The following is a 17560-nucleotide window of genomic DNA, read 5'->3' as shown; positions in this document are numbered from 1 at the left end:
TTCACAGCCATACATTGCAACTGGGAATATAGAGTATAGGAGAACACTAATGGGATGATATGTAAATGGTCACAGTCATTTTAATTATTTAATTATTTTATTTTGTCACAATAATATACAAAAGCATCACACAAAATGATTAGAATAGAATAGAATAGAATAGAATAGAATAGAATAGAATAGAATAGAATAGAATAGAATTTTATTGGCCAAGTGTGATTGGACACACAAGGAATTTGTCTTGGTGCATATGCTCTCAGTGTACATAAAAGAAAAGATACGTTCATCAAGGTACAACATTTACAACACAATTGATGGTCAATATATCAATATAAATCATAAGGATTGCCAGCAACAAGTTATAGTCATACTGTCATAAGTGGAAAGATTATATAGTATATAAACATATATATGAGGAAATATAAGGAAGTATAAGCATATATATATATATATAAGAAAAGGAAACAATAGTACAGGAACGGTAGGCACATTTGTGCTTTTATGCACGCCCCTTAAGTCCTCTTAGGAATTGGGTGAGGTCAATAGTAGAAAGTTTTTGGTTAAAGCTTTTGGGATTATGAGAAGAGAGCACAGAATCAGGTAATGTGTTCCAAGCACCGATAATTCTGTTACAGAAGTCATATTTTCTGCAATCTAGATTGAAGCGGTTAACATTAAATTTAAATCTATTAGTTGCTCTTGTATTATTGCAACTGAAGCTAAAGTAGTCTTTAACAGGAAGGACATTACAATAGATGATTCTATGAGTTAAACTTAGGTCTTGTCGAAGACCGAGTTCTAAGTTTTTTAAACCTATGATTTCAAGTCTGGTGGGATAAGGTATTTTGTTGTTTTCCGAGGAGTGGAGAACTCTTCTTGTAAAATATTTCTGGACATGTTCGATTGTATTGATGTCAGAAATGTGGTATAGGTTCCAGACAGGCGAGCTGTATTCAAGAATTGGTTTAGCAAATGTTTTATATGCTCTGGTTAGTAGTGTAGTGTTTTTGGAAAAGAAGCTACGTAAGATTAGGTTTAGAACTCTTAAAGCTTTTTTTGCGATGTAGTTGCAGTGGGCTTTGGCACTTAGATCATTTGATATGAAAACTCCAAGGTCTTTAACAGGGTGGGGGTCATCTGTAAGGTAATGTCCATCAAGCATGTACTTAGTGTACACAAGAGTTGAATGAAAATTGTTTAATTGTTAAAATTCAATAAAACTCAAAAAACAAACAAATAAGAGAACATTGAAACAGGTGGACAATCCCGGCATAGGGCAATTTCCTTTGAAAGAATAATTTATTTATTTCCCTTTGTCGCAATATTCATTCTTTGAGATGGGGTCATTTAATTTCAAGGAGCTCCTCATCCGGAGGTTGATGTTCTTCGCAGCCCTGGCAGGTGCTTTAAAACTCTTCCCTCTGGTGCTATTTTGGCGAAGAAACATTGCTCCATAGCCGTGAGTCTGTCTTTTCCTTCCCTTCGTCTTCAGATTCTTTGGAGCCCGAGCTGTCAAGCAAGCTAAAGGAAAATGCTGCAAGCCACAGACTGCAATTAGTTTTTCCCCACTTGTCACTTTAGACTCTTAATTTTTTTTCCCCTCCTTCTTTTTCTTTCCTCCTCTGGCTCTTTGTTTGAATGCTGCCATTAAAAAAATAAAAAAAAAGAGTCCCCCCTTCCCCCACTCCCAAATTATGCACTTGAGGATCTGTCCAAAGGAGCTGGGGATTTCAACAAAAACATTCTTTAAGAGCATTGATTTGCCTTTTGAAACAGATTTCTTGCTTTTGTTGTTGTTGTTGCTACTCATCCCCTCTCCACCGAAACATACATTTTAGTCGCTGACTGGTTAGTTAGAAAGCTCGGTGCACTGAATGAATCAGTTCATGCAGCTAAAGTGGGTTCCAGGAACGATGTTGCAAAAGTCCAAATAGGTCATCAGTGAGTGAGCCTCTTCTACCTGCCTTCATTCTCAAGCATGCTGAGTTACCTATCCTTCCTATCTGGAATAGAATAGAATAGAATAGAATAGAATAGAATAGAATAGAATAGAATAGAATAGAATAGAATAGAATAACAGAGTTGGAAGGGACCTTGGAGGTCTTCTAGTCCAACCCCCTGCTTAGGCAGGAAACCCTACACCACTTCAGACAATTGGTTATCCAACCTCTTCTTAAAACCTTCCAGTGTTGGAGCATTCACAACTTTGGGAGGCAAGTGATTCCACTGATTAATTGTTCTCACTGCCAGGAAATTTCTCCTTAGTTCTAAGTTGCTTCTCTCCTTGATTGGTTTCCACCCATTGCTTCTTGTCTTATCCTCAGGTGCTTTGGAGAATAGCTTGACTCCCTCTTCTTTGTGGCAGCCCCCGAGATATTGGAACACTGCTATCATGTCTCCCCTAGTCCTTCTTTTCATTGAACTAGACATACCCAGTTCCTGCAACCGTTCTTCATATGTTTTAGCCTCCAGTCCCCTAATCTTCTTTGTTGCTCTTCTCTGCACTCTTTCTACAGTTTCCACATCTTTTTTACATTGTGGCGACCAAAACCGAACGCAGTATTCCAAGTCTTTAGATCAGGTGTGTTTGACCTGTGGCCCATGGCCCCATGCAGCCCTGGACAGCTAGTAATGCGGCCCCACAAGAAAATAAAATATATATATTAAAAAATAAAGGAAGGTTGTTGTTTATATGCATTAACGATATTACATATATTTTATATGAAGCCCAAGACAATGCCTCTTCACTCAATGCAGCCCAGGCATTGTGTGTGTGATGCAACCACAACACCCAACTGGCTTTCATGCTGGATGGTAGTGCTGTGTAAAATATTTTGAATTTTAAATGGCTCAAGGTTGAAACCTTCTGTTGCAAGTTCAAAACAACTTATTAGAAGTGTTCGAAGGTTGTTTTGATTCTTCTGGGAGAGTTTGAAGTTGAAACAGCCCTCTGTTGAGTGCAAAGCATCAAGTAACTCATTCTGAGCTTGAAACACTTTGAATTTGAAATGTTTTGCATGCTTACAGTGAATAGCTTAGCACAAAAAAAAATAGTACAGCCTTTCACTGCTGGAAAAATAAGGAAAGTTTATGCTTATGCATGGAGTCAATAGGAAGGGAATTGAACAGTTTACGGCTCTGATTACTATATTGGTTATCTCTAATGTGGACAGTTTCATCCATTAAAGCTTAAGGTGAAAGGAATCAGAGGCAACTGATTAAAGAACTTCTTTACATAACACATGATTTATACTGCGGGATTACAGAATTACAGAAATTAGAATTATATTGCAGTACGTGGCTCAGGACTTTATATTACTCAAACGGTGTTCTTTTTTTGGACCCAAGGAATACTATTGTGTCCTGCCAGGATATTTGGCTGGGGTGACTGCAGGGGTGAAATGCTTCCAGTTCAGATGGCTGGTGGTTTGGAGAACCAATAGCAAAAATTCCTGCCCTCCCCTCCATGCCCAGCTGAGCCATGCGGTCGTCAGAGCCTTTTTTTTTTACTTTTAAAAGTATTTGGCCAAATAGGTTGTAAAAATGCTTTTAAAAGGTTTTAAAAAAGGCTCTGACGATCACAGAGGCTTTTTTTTTTACTTTTAAAAGCATTTTTTTTGGCCGAAGAGGTTGTAAAAAAATGCTTTAAAAGGTTTTAAAAAGGCTCTGACGATCTGAAAACTTTTTACTTTTAAAAGCATTTTTTCTTTGGCTGAAGAGGTTGTAAAAAAATGCTTTAAAAGGCTCTGACGATCCCAGCTGAGCTGCCCGATCATCAAAGGCTTTTTTTTTTACTTTTAAAAACATTTTTTTCTACAACCTCTTTTAAAAGTAAAAAAAAAGATCACACGCCACAGCTGATCACCCCTACTTACCGCATGCCTCCTTTTGCTGTGCACCGCGGGCGCGCACCTCGCACATGGTGCTTGGTGCGCACTGCACATGTACGCACAACGCATATGTGCAGCCAGTGAACCAGTAGTAAACCAGTTCAGATTTTACCATTGGGTGACTGGTTAAGTGTAGTAATTATGGGAAAAGGCCTATGAGTTATGTTCACGTGAAAAGTCACACTTTATATTTTATATTTGTTGATTCTGAGTGACTATTTCTGTTTATTAATTACTTAGAAATACTTTTCAGGTGATGCGATATTGAAAGAATCTGTTTTGGGTTAATTCCAATATGAAGTGACCCATTGCTGGTGACACATCAAATGCCATGGAATTATGCACAGCCTATGCTTAATCAGTATTGACCATCATCAATACTGATTGAACAACTCCAAAGTTTACTCAACCAACTCATGTGTTTATTTTTGTGGAACGCTCCTAATCTTCATTTGGTCATTGAACCACCAAATGGAGCTGAGCGTTCAGTGTAGATATATGGTTCAGTAACAGGGCCAAGTCCAAAGGGAAAGTCAAACTCGCCTGCAGATCAAGGATTTTTTTTCAGGTACTTTCTGGCATGCACAGAAATTGCCTGATTAAAACCATCTGATGGAAAAGAGGGAAATATTCCAGGATGGGAACATATGGTGGGGAACAAAGTATACCCTGATGGAAGGGAGAGAAGAATGCATAGAAAGAATGAGGTTAAAATAGAGCAGTGGTAGTCAACCTGGTCCCTACCGCCCACTAGTAGGCATTCCAGCTTTCATGGTGGGTGGTACTGAAGCACTTTCCTTTTTTAAAAAATTTAATTGACTTTTAAAAAATTTTCATAGCATCATTTAAAAACATTTTCATTAGGTTTTCATAAAATTTCCTGTGACAATTTAAATTTCTGAAAATATACTATTTGTATCGCCCGCGCATAAGCTTAGTTCATGTTATGTAAGTGAAACTAAATGGCGCTATAGTGCGACCGCAAAAAAAAGAGCCTCGTCCCAGAATAGATTGCACATCTCCCCCCACACCACCCAGCTGTAACAGACAAGCAGAGCTGGTAGCTGGCGCCCTCCCCCAAACCCAATCCACGATGCGTGAGAGGCATGCGCAGACGATGATACACGGCCCATTACTGTGGAGCCGGTGGGCAGTTAGAAAATTTTACTACTAACAGAGATACAAAAGCGGGCGGTAGGTATAAAAAGGTTGACTACCCCTGAAATAGAGCAAAGGGATCAAACTCGATTTCATTGAGGGCTGCATCAGGGTTGTGTTTGACTCTAGGGCAGGGTAGGCGTGGCCAGCTCAAGGTCACTCGTGTCAGGGGCGTCTGTAGTGGCCCGAGCGCTCTGTCAGTGAAAACTGGCTCCCGAGCTCCGTTTTCAGTTGTGACGGTCTCCTGCATTCGTGTCCTGGAAAGTTTACGATAGTGTGATATTCTCTTTCTGTTTACCAGTTATAAAAGTGGGTGGTTTGTGACAAAAAACTGGATAAGGCCTTTAAAAATCATGTGCTAAGAACTGCTCTTCTGCGTGTTTGGAAAAAATACTCTTATAAACTAAATTATAAGGTTCCTATATGGGCAAGTCCTAGACATACAATAGAGAATATAAATATAGAACAGAATCAGGAAATGATTACATATAAAGATCTTTTGTATACTGAAAGAGGTAATTTGCAATTAAAATCTCTGCACATACTAAAAGAAGAAGGGAAAAATTATACTTGGTTTCAATATGAGCAATTACGTGCTAGATGGAAGGAAGATCAGAAAATTGGTATAGAGCAGAACGAGGGAAATTTGGTAAAGCAAATTAGAAATCAGTCTCAGGAGCATATAAAGAGATTGTATAATGTGTTACTTGAAATAGATTCTGAAAGGGACTTGGTAAAGGACTGTATGATAAAGTGGGCACAAAATTTTCAGGAGCCAATATTATTGGAAACTTGGGAAAAAATTTGGGTTAGAAATGTTAAATTCACGCAGGCACAGAATCTGAGGGAAATTTTTTATAAAACGTTTTATAGATGGCATTTAGATCCTAAGAAATTATCATGTATGTATCCAGATATGCAAGCAAAATGTTGGAGATGTAATTGTGATGATGCTACATATTTTCACATTTGGTGGACTTGTAAGGATATAAAGGCCTTTTGGATAAAAATTTGGTGGATTTTACAAAATGTTTTGAAAAAGAAGATAAAGTTCCTGCCGCAATTTTTTCTGTTGGGAATTATTACAGATTGTACAGTAATTGAGACTAAATTGATTTTAAATCTAATAACAGCAGCAAGATTACTAATAGGACAATACTGGAAGAAAAAAGAAGTACCTACAATAGAAGAATGGATATTGAAGGTTGCCAATTTGGCTGAGATGGCGAAGATATCAGCCTTTTTGAAAGACAATACGCAAGAAAGATACTTAAAGGAATGGAAAAAATGGATTGACTATATTCAAAGTAGATATCAGACTTAAGAGTTATCAGACTGTTTTGAATGATTATGATGTATTATTTTGATTGTTTTGGGGAAGTTAGGAATTGATGATTGTAGGGTATAATTAACTTGGGATGAAAATTTTTAGCATATGTTTGTTTTATTTAACTATACCTTGTGCTCGTTCTGGGAAGTCGGGGGGGGAGGGGGGTTGTGAAGGGAGGGGGGAGGGGAGGGGGGGAAAGGGGGGGGTTTCTGTAAAACTTTTTGAATAATAATAATAATAAAAAAGTGGGTGGCTTGTGATTTGGAGTCTGAATACTTTTCTTCCCTCTTGAAACTTTCATGTTAGAATTTGGTGGATCCCTTCCCCTGTAGGAAATTTGGGGGAATGAATTAATAGACACAATCCCTGAATATGCATTGGATCATTTGAAGGGTGCTTTTTGGAGTCAAGTTTAGAAATTGAGTTACACAGGAAAAGGGGAACACTTGGCAGAAAAAAAATGAAAAAAATATAACATTGAAAAATAATTTGACTGACTGACTGACCGACTGACTAATTTAACTAACTAACTAACTAACTAACATGTACCTATTTAGTCATAACTGTGACCTTTATTTCACCTGAATTAAACTTTTCCACATTGTCATGTTATGGCAGAGATGAAGATCATATTCCTTTGAAGACATGAGAAGGAAATCCAACTTATGTCAGGGTTCCAAGTAACACCCCCAACAAAAGAAAACTCTGAGGCTTGAATTTCCTCAAAGTTACATTTTATTAGAGATGTCACCTTGGCACATCTGGGAAAACCCGAATCTGAAGTTTCCAGGTTTTCCTGACCCAAGGAAAAATTCAAGTCCCTGCCCAACACCCACAAGTCCATCACATGGCCCAATTAAAGCACTATTCCAACTGGAGATGCTTCCCAGTTCCAGCCGTCCAGGGGCAGGGCAAGATGTCCTTGACTCTCTGAGAAAGGAATGTTATTATGACTGTATATCACCCATGCTCCATACAATCCCCCTTCCCAGTTTCCCACAGTAGTAAATGTGGCAGGTCTGAAGGCCCAATGCAAAAGATGGCTTACAGACCTGACCACTTAATTCTTTCGACTCCATTTCCAAAGAGACAAATAGCTTCTGTTAGATTCTCTTTCTCTTTCTCTCAATGTCAAATCATTCTTAATACAAAATCAGCAGTGAATTCTTAGTAAGTATTCCCCATACTTACTCTATAGATCAAAATCCAGTGCATTTTGATTTTGCCAGTCTGCTAAATTTTAAAACAGCAGGACTGTTTTAAAAGAAATAGATTGTGGCCATGTTGTAGTTTAGTTGTTTCTTACCAAATCCTCACACACTTATTGTAGGGTATTTTCAAATGCATTTTATTTAACACAGAGAACACAATGTAGGTGAGATAAACAAAACATTTGCATGATAAAGAGGAATGGAAAAGCAGTGTGACTAGAGTGTCTGTCTGGCAAATGGGAATTTCAGCAGGTATTGCTGTGAATTTTATGCCAACATACATTCAAAAGTCATGCATTATTTACCCCCAATAATTATGAAAAATTTCAGCTTCATAAACTGCTTTACTTGATAGTCTTGTAGTTTAAATGGGCTGAAAGAATTGATTGGTATTTGTTAGAAAACAGCCTTGTTGTTCATGTTTTCATAACTCGAAATAAAATTTTAGAGATAATGTGTTAACATAAACAAACACACATACATACATCTTGTTCTTCTCTCTTTCCTTTTAATATATAAAGAGCAGAGCCAAGTTTAAGATGCTCGCAGAAGTCAGGTTTACCTGGGCTTTAGTAAAATATAATATTTTTCGATCCCTCACTATGGTGTGGTGTATAATAACTGTATTGCCTGCAAGAAAAAAAATATATCCAAAATCCATAGACCTAATACCCTTTATAGGCCGAATAAATTTTTGTAGACTGGAATTCAGTGTTTGTCAACCTTGTCAGTTTGAAGATATGTGGATAGGTAAAATGAGGACCCAGATTGTTGGGGGCAATAAGTTGACTTTGTATATAAATATACAAATAGGATGAAGACTATTGCTAACATAATGTAAGCCGCCCTGAGTCTTCGGAGAAGGGCGGGATATAAATGCAAATTAAAAAAAAACAACACTCCCAGAATTCCCCAGCCAGCCATGGGAGTTGGAATTCTGGGAATTCTGGGAGCTGAAGTGCACACATCTTCAAATGGCCAAGGTTGACAAACACCAATAGATAATATCTCTGTTCATCAGCACAAGAGCTCTCTTTATTCACTCTTTGAACAGAAAGGGACTAAATTTAGTGGGGGGAGGAGGATCTGGCAAAAGAAAAGGATGGATCTAGTCAGGGCTGGAAACAAAAGATCCAGAAAAAAAATCCCTGTGTATTTCTTTAGGAAATAGTTAAGCAGCAGCTATGAAAGTTGGCAATTTTCTACCGTTCCTGTCCTATTGTTTCCTTTCGTTATATCCAATTAATAGAATAGAATAGAATAGAATAGAATAGAATAGAATAGAATAGAATAGAATTTTTATTGGCCAAGTGTGATTGGACACACAAGGAATTTGTCTTGGTGCATATGCTCTCAGTGTACATAAAAGAAAAGATATGTTCATCAAGGTACAACACTTACAACACAATTGATGGTCAATATATCAATATAAATCATAAGGATTGCCAGCAACAAAGTTATAGTCATACAGTCATAAGTGGAAAGAGATTGGTGATGGGAACGATGAGAAGATTAATAGTAGTGCAGATTTAGTAAATAGTTTGACAGTGTTGAGGGAATTATTTGTTTAGCAGAGTGATGGCCTTCGGGAAAAAACTGTTCTTGTGTCTAGTTGTTCTGTTGTGCAGTGCTCTATAGTGTCGTTTTGAGGGTAGGAGTTGAAACAGTTTTTGTCGTTAGTACATACTCATATTTATGTATATGCTTATATATTGTATAGTTATTTCATGCTTATGCTTATATATACTGTGACAAAACAAACAAACAAACAAACAAACAAACAAACAAACTGCTCCATTTAAACTTCCATCATCTTGGTCCTGTGACCCACATCAAGAATAAATTTTATTTCAATTCTATCTGTATTCTTCCTTGGAGGTTTTTACCTGTCAGTTAGACCTCTTGTTGCAAAGATGCTTGCAACTCTTTCCTATGTTTTAAATATGAGTTGGCCAATCAAAAAATGGGCATCTTTTTTCCATTCTGCCCATATTATCATGCACTAAGTTATGTATAATGTATGAATGTATGTATGTATGTATGTATGTATGTATGTATGTATGTATGTATGTATTTACACATTTATGTATGTAAGCCTTTGAGTCAATTTTGACTCCTGGAGAGTTGCTGGACAAATCCCTGAAGTTTTCGTGGCAAGATTTTGGAAATGGTTGCTGGGAGAGTTTGACTGACCCATGGTGGCCCAACTGGTTTTGTACCTAAGGCAGAACTAGAACTCACAGTCTCCCAGTTTCTAGACTGATGCCCTAACCACTGCACCAAAGTTGAATAAATATGCTTGCAAGCTGTGAGGTCAGGGTGGAAATTAAGGCAGATGCTTTTCTTGTAAAGTCTATCCTGGCTTAAAAGAAGCGTGAGAAAACCGTTTATCGTGATTCAAAGAAAGGGCACCTGTTCATCGATGCAAAACAGCAACAGCACATACCAAGACTTTGACTGCCTCAGCAGGAACCGATTGGTTCCCCCACTCCATCTCTTTACACAAATGATATTTCTGAGCAAAATGCGCTTGGGTTGCTCGAGACAAAGGATGGACAATGGTGCATCCTGTCAGCTAAAATTCCAGAGCGAAACGGCGACCATCTCAAATCAGTCTTTGACGGTTGCGTAGAGTGGCTGTTGTTTTTAGAATCTGGAACTAACAACAGTACAGCAAATGACATATGATGAGATAGCTGGATCCCTTAATCTCAGCCTCTGGGTAGTCCGCTGCTTTCTCTCTCTGAATAAGGGAAGAAATGGAGGCTGGCTTGGGTGAGGCGAAACAATGCCTATTATATTTCACATCCGCATTGCTGTCGTTAGGTAGTTGAAACGATTTCAAACAGATAAACTCCCCTTTGAGATGAGAAGCTGTCTTGGCAGCCAAATCTAGGCCTTGTTTTGATTGATAAACCCTCGGTGACAAGGGGAGGTAAAAAAGCAGCTTTGCACAAGCCCATGTTTTGCTCATAGAAATAGGAAATTAACTGGCAAAGTTGTCAAAGATAATTAACTCTTGGGCTTGCTGTGTCTATTCAGGCTGACGTCCCGAAACTATGCACATGTCAATGGTTTGACAGTATTTGGTGTTGATCAGATAAACAGTTTTCCAGATGCCTGATTGTTTTGCGTTTTGCCTTCTTTCTGCTTTTTAAGAAAAGGAAAATGAAAAAGATATCAGCTTGGATGCTTTTTTTAAAAAAAAAATAAAAAAAAATCATTACATATTCCCTTTAGCTACAGGAGCATGAATCAAACGGCAATAGTGCACTTTAATGTGAAAGTTTCAGGGATCAAGAGAGAAAGTCGAAGGCTGCGCTTTAGAACAACGTATTTCCCCTCCTGTTGTTGTTCCCTTCTGCCCCTTAATTTGGAGGGGAGTGGGGGGTGGGTTTCAGAATATAAATGAAAAAAATGCGAGGTGCGCCTGAAAGAAAAGTTATCTTTTCTTAAGAATATTGTCAAGTGAAAGGGAAGCGTTCGATAACAAAGGCCTATGAACTTTTTCAGAACAGGTTATAAATTGGCCTTCTGCAGTAACGGGATTTGTGGTTTGTAAAAGACACATTTTCTCTGCCTGTTGGAGAACCCGTCTGATGGCCTTAAAATGTAGAATGTAGAAGAAATAAGACTCAGCCGCCATTTGTCTGCAATGGTGTCGGGTTTCCTGCCTGAGCAGGAGGTTGGACTAGAAGACCTCCAAGGTCCCTTCCAACTCTGTTATTCTGTTAAAATAGGAGAGTTATCACCAGTAATATCAGGGGGGAAAACCAGATCTGCCAAAACACTATGGGTCATGTCAGAGGTGGTGGCCATTCTCCCATTAGAAAGGTTTGCCCAAGGACTTTACTAAGTATCAGGGGATTTGCATCTTAAGAATATCTAACCATAGGGGTTAGTAGCTGTTAAATAAAACATTTCCTGTGAAACTATATAGAAATTATTACAGATGTGACCTCTGTTAAGGTGCAAAAGATCAGGACTAAATGTTGTTGCAGTACAGAAGACTTATTCAATCCTAGACATAAGAATCTAGTCAAATAATGTATAATAATAAGCTGGCAACAGATGAGGGCCAACAGAATTCAAGAGGAATTAGACTTGGGCCATTTGTGGCAACAAATGCTATCGTGTAAATGATAGTATTTCTATCATTTATCATTTATTTATATATCATATAAATGATAGTATTTGTGGCAACAAATACTATCGAACGCGTCCAGACATATTTTACTAGAAGAGTTCTTCACTCCTCCGAAAACAACAAAATACCTTATACCACCAGGCTTGAAATCCTGGGTTTAGAAAACTTAGAACTCCGCCGACTCCGACATGATCTGTGTTTAACACACAGAATCATCTATTGTAATATCCTTCCTGTAAAAGACTATTTCAGCTTCAATCGCAACAATACAAGAGCAAACAATAGATTTAAACTTAATGTCAACCGCTTCAAACTTGATTGCAGAAAATATGACTTTTGTAACAGAGTTGTTAATGCTTGGAACTCACTACCTGACTCTCTAATCTCTACTCAAAACCCCAAAATCTTCAACCAAAAACTGTCTACTATTGACCTCACCCCATTCCTAAGAGGACTATAAGGGGCGTGCATAAGAGCACAAAAGTGCCTACCGTTCCTGTCCTATTGTTCTCTTCATTATAGTATTATATGCATACTTTTACTTATACTTTTACTTATATATACTTTTCCTCTCATGATGAATTATTGTTTATGTTTATGTTTGTATATACTGTTGTGACAAAATAAAAATAAAATAAATAAAATAATAGCATAAGGACTCTAAAGGGATGCAGTGGCTCAGTGGCTAAGACGCTGATCTTGTCTATCGAAAGTTCGGCAGTTCAGCAGTTCGAATCCCTAGTGTTGCCGCATAACGGAGTGAGCTCCTGTTACTTGTCCCAGCTTCTGCCAACCTAGCAGTTTGAAAGCAGGTAAAAATGCAAGTAGAAAAATAGGGACCACCTTTGGTGGGAAGGTAACAGCGTTCCGTGCGCCTTTGGCATTTAGTCATGCTGGCCACATGACCACAGAGACGTCTTCAGACAGTGCTGGCTCTTCGGCTTTGAAACAGAGATGAGCACCATCCTCTAGAGTTGGGAATGACTAGCACATATGTGTGAGGGGAACCTTTACCTTTAAGGACTCTAAACAGATGACACGTTTAATTCTGCCTCCCAGCTCTTGCCGGGTCTTCTCCTACACCTCTTATGTTGAAATCACATAATCAAGAGACACTTTAAAAATGTATTAAAGTAGTATAAGTATAGTGGTGGTGCAGTGGTTAGAATGCAATACAGCAGGCTACTTCTGCTGACTACCTGCTCCCATCAATTTGGCAGTTCGATTCTCATCGGTTCAAGGTTGACTCAGCCTTCCATCCTTCCAAGGAGGGTAAAATGAGGACCCAGATTGTTGTTGGGGGCAATATCTGATGCTGTAAACCACTTACAGAGGGCTGTAAAGCACCGTGAAGTGGTATATAAGTCTAAGTGCTATTGTTACTTATAAAGTAAAGGTAAAAGTTCCCCTCGCACATATGTTCTAGTCGTTCCCAACTTTAGGGGGTGATGCTCATCTCTGTTTCAAAGCCGAAGAGCCAGCGCTGTCCAAAGACGTCTCCGTGGTCATATGGCTGGCATGACTAAATGCCAAAGGCGCACGGAGCGCTGTTACCTTCATACCAAAGATGGTCCCTATTTTTCTACTTGCATTTTTTTACATGCTTTCGAACTGCTAGGTTGGCAGAAGCTGGGACAAGTAACGGGATCTCACCCCGTTACGCGACACTAGGGATTTGAACCACTAAACTACCGACCTTTCAATTGGCAAACTCAGCATCTCAGCCATTGAGCCACCGCGTCCCTTATAAGACACTGTTAAATACAACGTCAGCTTAGAATTTAACAATGTGTTACAAGTTTGTGTTAGATCTTGAATTGTATATAAAGTTTCTCATACACATTTTACTCCTTGTCTACTGCATACAATTTAAAAATGACTCCTAAAACTAAAGGTGAATTTTATTCCTTGCTGTTCTAGATCAGCATGGGAGAAACAATTCCTCTTTGATTCACTTCAGTTTGCCATGTTTTCGCGTAATTTTCTGCAATTAACAAGCACGTATGCATAAACACACAAACACACATACACACAAACAAAACACAAGTGTCCTTTCCAAATACGAATGCATGTTGCTTTTTTACAGGGTATTGTTTTTAGACACAAACTTTTTAAAAAAACCAAGGGAAATGTATGTTGGATACTTGCCAATAATATTTACATTTCTGAAAACACCTCTCCCTCCCTCTCAATGCCTGTTTTGATATGATTAAGCTAGAAAATTGTGCGATCTCATTTGTGGACATTAGCCTGAGGTGTATGATTCAAGTTATTTTGTATAGGAATTTGGAAATGCCAATTTCTCCCAGCCTTTCTAACTCAATCCATCAATATCCCCTCCTTCTCGAATTGAAATAATTTCAAATAAATACCTCGCCATGGGGATCCATTTAGCATTCCCAGTTTGAAAGGCAAAACAGCATTGTGCAATATTTTGACACAATGAAACCCTTGATGGTTTGATTTGAAAGAATTGTGTAACATTTACCACCCGCTTATCTCTATCTCCTCAAATATATTACCATGGTCTATAAAATGGCATAAGATTCTCTTTTCATTATCCCAAGGCCAGGAGGCAGAAGGCAAGCACCAAACATTTGGCAACCAACCCATGAAGTCATGTCCAGCACATCTTATTATGTAGAGAAGTATGCATTGGTTAGTTTTTTTTTTTTTTGAAGCAGCACTCTAGATAAACAGATGTGGTGAACATCTGCCTGTGAGTTAAAAGGAAATTGCTGCAGCTTTAGGGCAGAATAACCTTCAAATGTTTGTTCTTTCTTTATGGAAACAAAACAAGAAGATTCATTTTATCGCTACATGTTTCAGTATGCAGGGGGGGAAAAATAGTTCATAGAGAAAATGGACACTTACTGAGTTGTCCAGAATGCTTTTTTTTGTAAAAGAGAGATTACAACCTGAAAAACAATCTTAAAAAGGAAAAGAAAAAAAGAGGTCGCTTTGTTCCAGAGGAACTTTGGAAAATTACAAAGCTTGGCACAGAATGAACAGTTGCAATTCTCTCTTTTTTAAGAACGTGCTTTTGGGATCTCTTTTATCTTCCTTGGTCTTAGGGTGCTTGCAGATTTCTTTAAAAGGACCTCTTGGTGGTTTGAGGTTATTGGGAATTTGGAGAGAATGTTGGTACTGCTTTCTCTTTCATATCTTTCCAGTCCCTGGAAATTTCCTGACTGCTCACATTTCCTAGTATGGAAAAAGAAAATAGCAATAGCACTATATACCGCTTTACAGTGCTTTACAGCCCTCTCTAAGTGGTTTACGGAGTCAGCCTATGGCCCCCAACAATCTGGGTCCTCATTTTACCCACCTCGGAAGGATGGAAGGCTGAGTCAACCTTGAGCCTGGTGAGGTTTGAACTGCCAGATTTCAGGTAGTCAGCAGAAGTAGCCTGCAGTACTGCACTCTAACCACTGCACCACCGCAGTGCATAAAATCTAGTGAACGTGCCCCCGACACTTTCTCTAGGCTTCAGTCGAAGGATTGGAAGCTTCAAAGAGAGAGAGAACTGTATAGTGAGAAGTAGGTCATTCACATTCATCCACCCACAAGTGGAAGAACATCATACTTCATGCATGAGATTTCCATCCAAATTCTCTTCTTGGAAGTTTAAGACACAAGCTTGATTTATCAAATTGAATGAGAAATGGCAGAGAGAGAAAAGCAAAAGAAGGATAATATTTCAGCATAACACTAATACTTATATTAATTGAGACTCTTTATCTACTTTTTTCTTGATGACTAATTCCATTATGTCAGGAACAATTCTTCACTTCATGTGCTATCGGAAGAGATTTCTGTTTGAATTTTCATACTGATCTTCCCAAACCATTCACTATATTGTACGTATTTGATCTATAGTGGAAACATTCTGTATGGGAAGTATAAAGTCTCACCTTGTGCAGAAGCTAATGGACCGAATCGTTCTTAAGAGAGAACAGCAAGAACATTGAAGCAAGGTCTACACATTGAGGAAGTACCATTCAAAATATGCTTCCATATGTGACAAGATCAGTTAGATCCAGGGGTGTCTGCAGAGAACAATAAAAAGTTGAGTGGGCAGCCGTGAATTGTATAATTGAATTCTCTACCTCTTTTTTTTATCTTTTTGACCATCCTGTAGATGTTCTTGTGGAAAACAAGTTTTCATTCGCTTAAATTGTGCATTAAAATTACAATCCCCAAATGAATCAATTAAAAATATCCTGGGCCACTGACTCCTATGTAGAACAAAATAGCAATAGCACTTAGATTTATATACTGCTTTACAGCCCTCTCTAAGCGGTTTACAGACTCAGCCTATTGCCCCCAACAGTTTGGGTCCTCATTTTACCCACCTCGGAAGGATGGAAGTCTGAGTTAATCTTGAACCTGGTGAGAATCGAACTGCCAAATTGCAGTCAGCTGGCAGTCAGCAGAAGTAGCCTGCAGTACTGCACTCTAACCAAAATAAGCCTTGAGGTCTATATCAGATCTGCGGTGTTATATCATTAGACCTGCCCTCATATACAACATGGCTATGAATTCTGCAGGAACCTTTGCATCTAGAACTGCATGGGTGTCGCAAGACTGTTGGAGAAGAGTACTCATTTCAGCCTGCCTTTCTTCTTACTTTTTTCCTTAAGGCCATTCTTTGAGCCAGCGGTTTAACAAACACCTGCAGCTTTAATCTCTCTTAGAATCAATGGCCTTTCTGAGAGAATATTATGCAGCAACAAGAGAGGTAGAAACTGCTGCTAAATATTGGAGGTTATCATTTTTCCACTTGTTGCAAATTGCATCCTCCTTTATTTCCATAACAATCACTCTGGCAGGGTGTTGCTTTGGTTGAGTCTACATGTCAGAACTGATTTTTATCAAGGAGCTGTTTCTGACTTGCCCCGGATTGATTGAATAGACAGAGATCCTACATTAGCACCTGTTAAAGAGTTTGAGTATTCAGAGATTTGTCTCTGTTGGAAAATAGCACATGGAATAGGAAATTCGTCTTTATTGTTTCTAGCCCAGTTTCCCTTTAGTTTGAGAAATTAATCTTTTGAAGGTATTTTTGAAATTTATAGGGGAATCTTGTGGTTAATTTTCCATAATTCATCTGTACACTGATGATACGCAGTTGTACATTTCCACCCCTAACCATTCCAGCGAAGCCGTTGAGGTGATGTCCCGTTGTCTGGAGGCCGTGCGGGTCTGGATGGGGAAAAACAGGCTCTGACTCAACCCCGCCAAGACTGAGTGGCTGTGGATGCCGGCGTCCCGGTATAATCAGCTGAGGCCATCGCTGTCTGTGGGGGATGAGTCATTGGCCCCCACAGAGAAGGTCTGCAATCTGGGCGTCCTTCTGGATGCACGACTGTCATTAGAAGAGCATTTGACGGCCGTCGCCAGGGGAGCTTTTTATCAGGTCCGCCTGATGCGCCAGTTGCGTCCCTTCTTACACCAGGATTCCTTGTGCACAGTCACTCACGCCCTCGTCACTTCCCATCTGGACTACTGCAATGCTCTCTACATGGGGCTTCCCTTGAAGAGCACCTGAAGACTTCAATTAGTTCAGAATGTGGCCGCGCGGGTGATAGAGGGAGCGACTCGTTGCTCCCATATAACACCTCTCCTGCGCAGGCTGCACTGGCTTCCGGTGGTTTTTCGGGTGCAATTCAAGGTGTTAGTTACCACCTTTAAAGCGCTCCATGGCATAGGACCGGGTTACTTACGGGACCACCTGCTGCTACCGGCGATCTCCCATTGACCAGTGCGCTCCCATAGGGAGGTTCTCCTTGGGGTGCCGTCGGCCAGTCAATGTCGGCTGGCG

General features: G+C 39.1%; 1 long non-coding RNA gene across 2 annotated transcripts; it reads right to left on the bottom strand.

The window, feature by feature from the left end:
* Positions 1–7056: 7056 nt before the first annotated feature.
* On the bottom strand, positions 7057–16278 carry LOC131184342 (uncharacterized). 2 transcript variants are annotated; one of them, XR_009151955.1, is made up of 3 exons: positions 16092–16278; positions 15651–15785; positions 7057–10739 (listed from the first exon to the last, which is right to left on the bottom strand). It is a non-coding gene; the product is annotated as an uncharacterized LOC131184342 (long non-coding RNA). The 2 variants fall into 2 exon arrangements; XR_009151956.1 differs by having other exon boundaries at positions 7057–10736.
* Positions 16279–17560: the final 1282 nt, after the last annotated feature.

This window comes from Ahaetulla prasina, chromosome 12 (genome assembly GCF_028640845.1).
Source record: "Ahaetulla prasina isolate Xishuangbanna chromosome 12, ASM2864084v1, whole genome shotgun sequence".
Lineage (NCBI taxonomy): Eukaryota > Metazoa > Chordata > Lepidosauria > Squamata > Colubridae > Ahaetulla > Ahaetulla prasina.
Note: the sequence above shows the minus strand (reverse complement) of the source record. Positions and strands in the feature narration are given on the sequence as shown.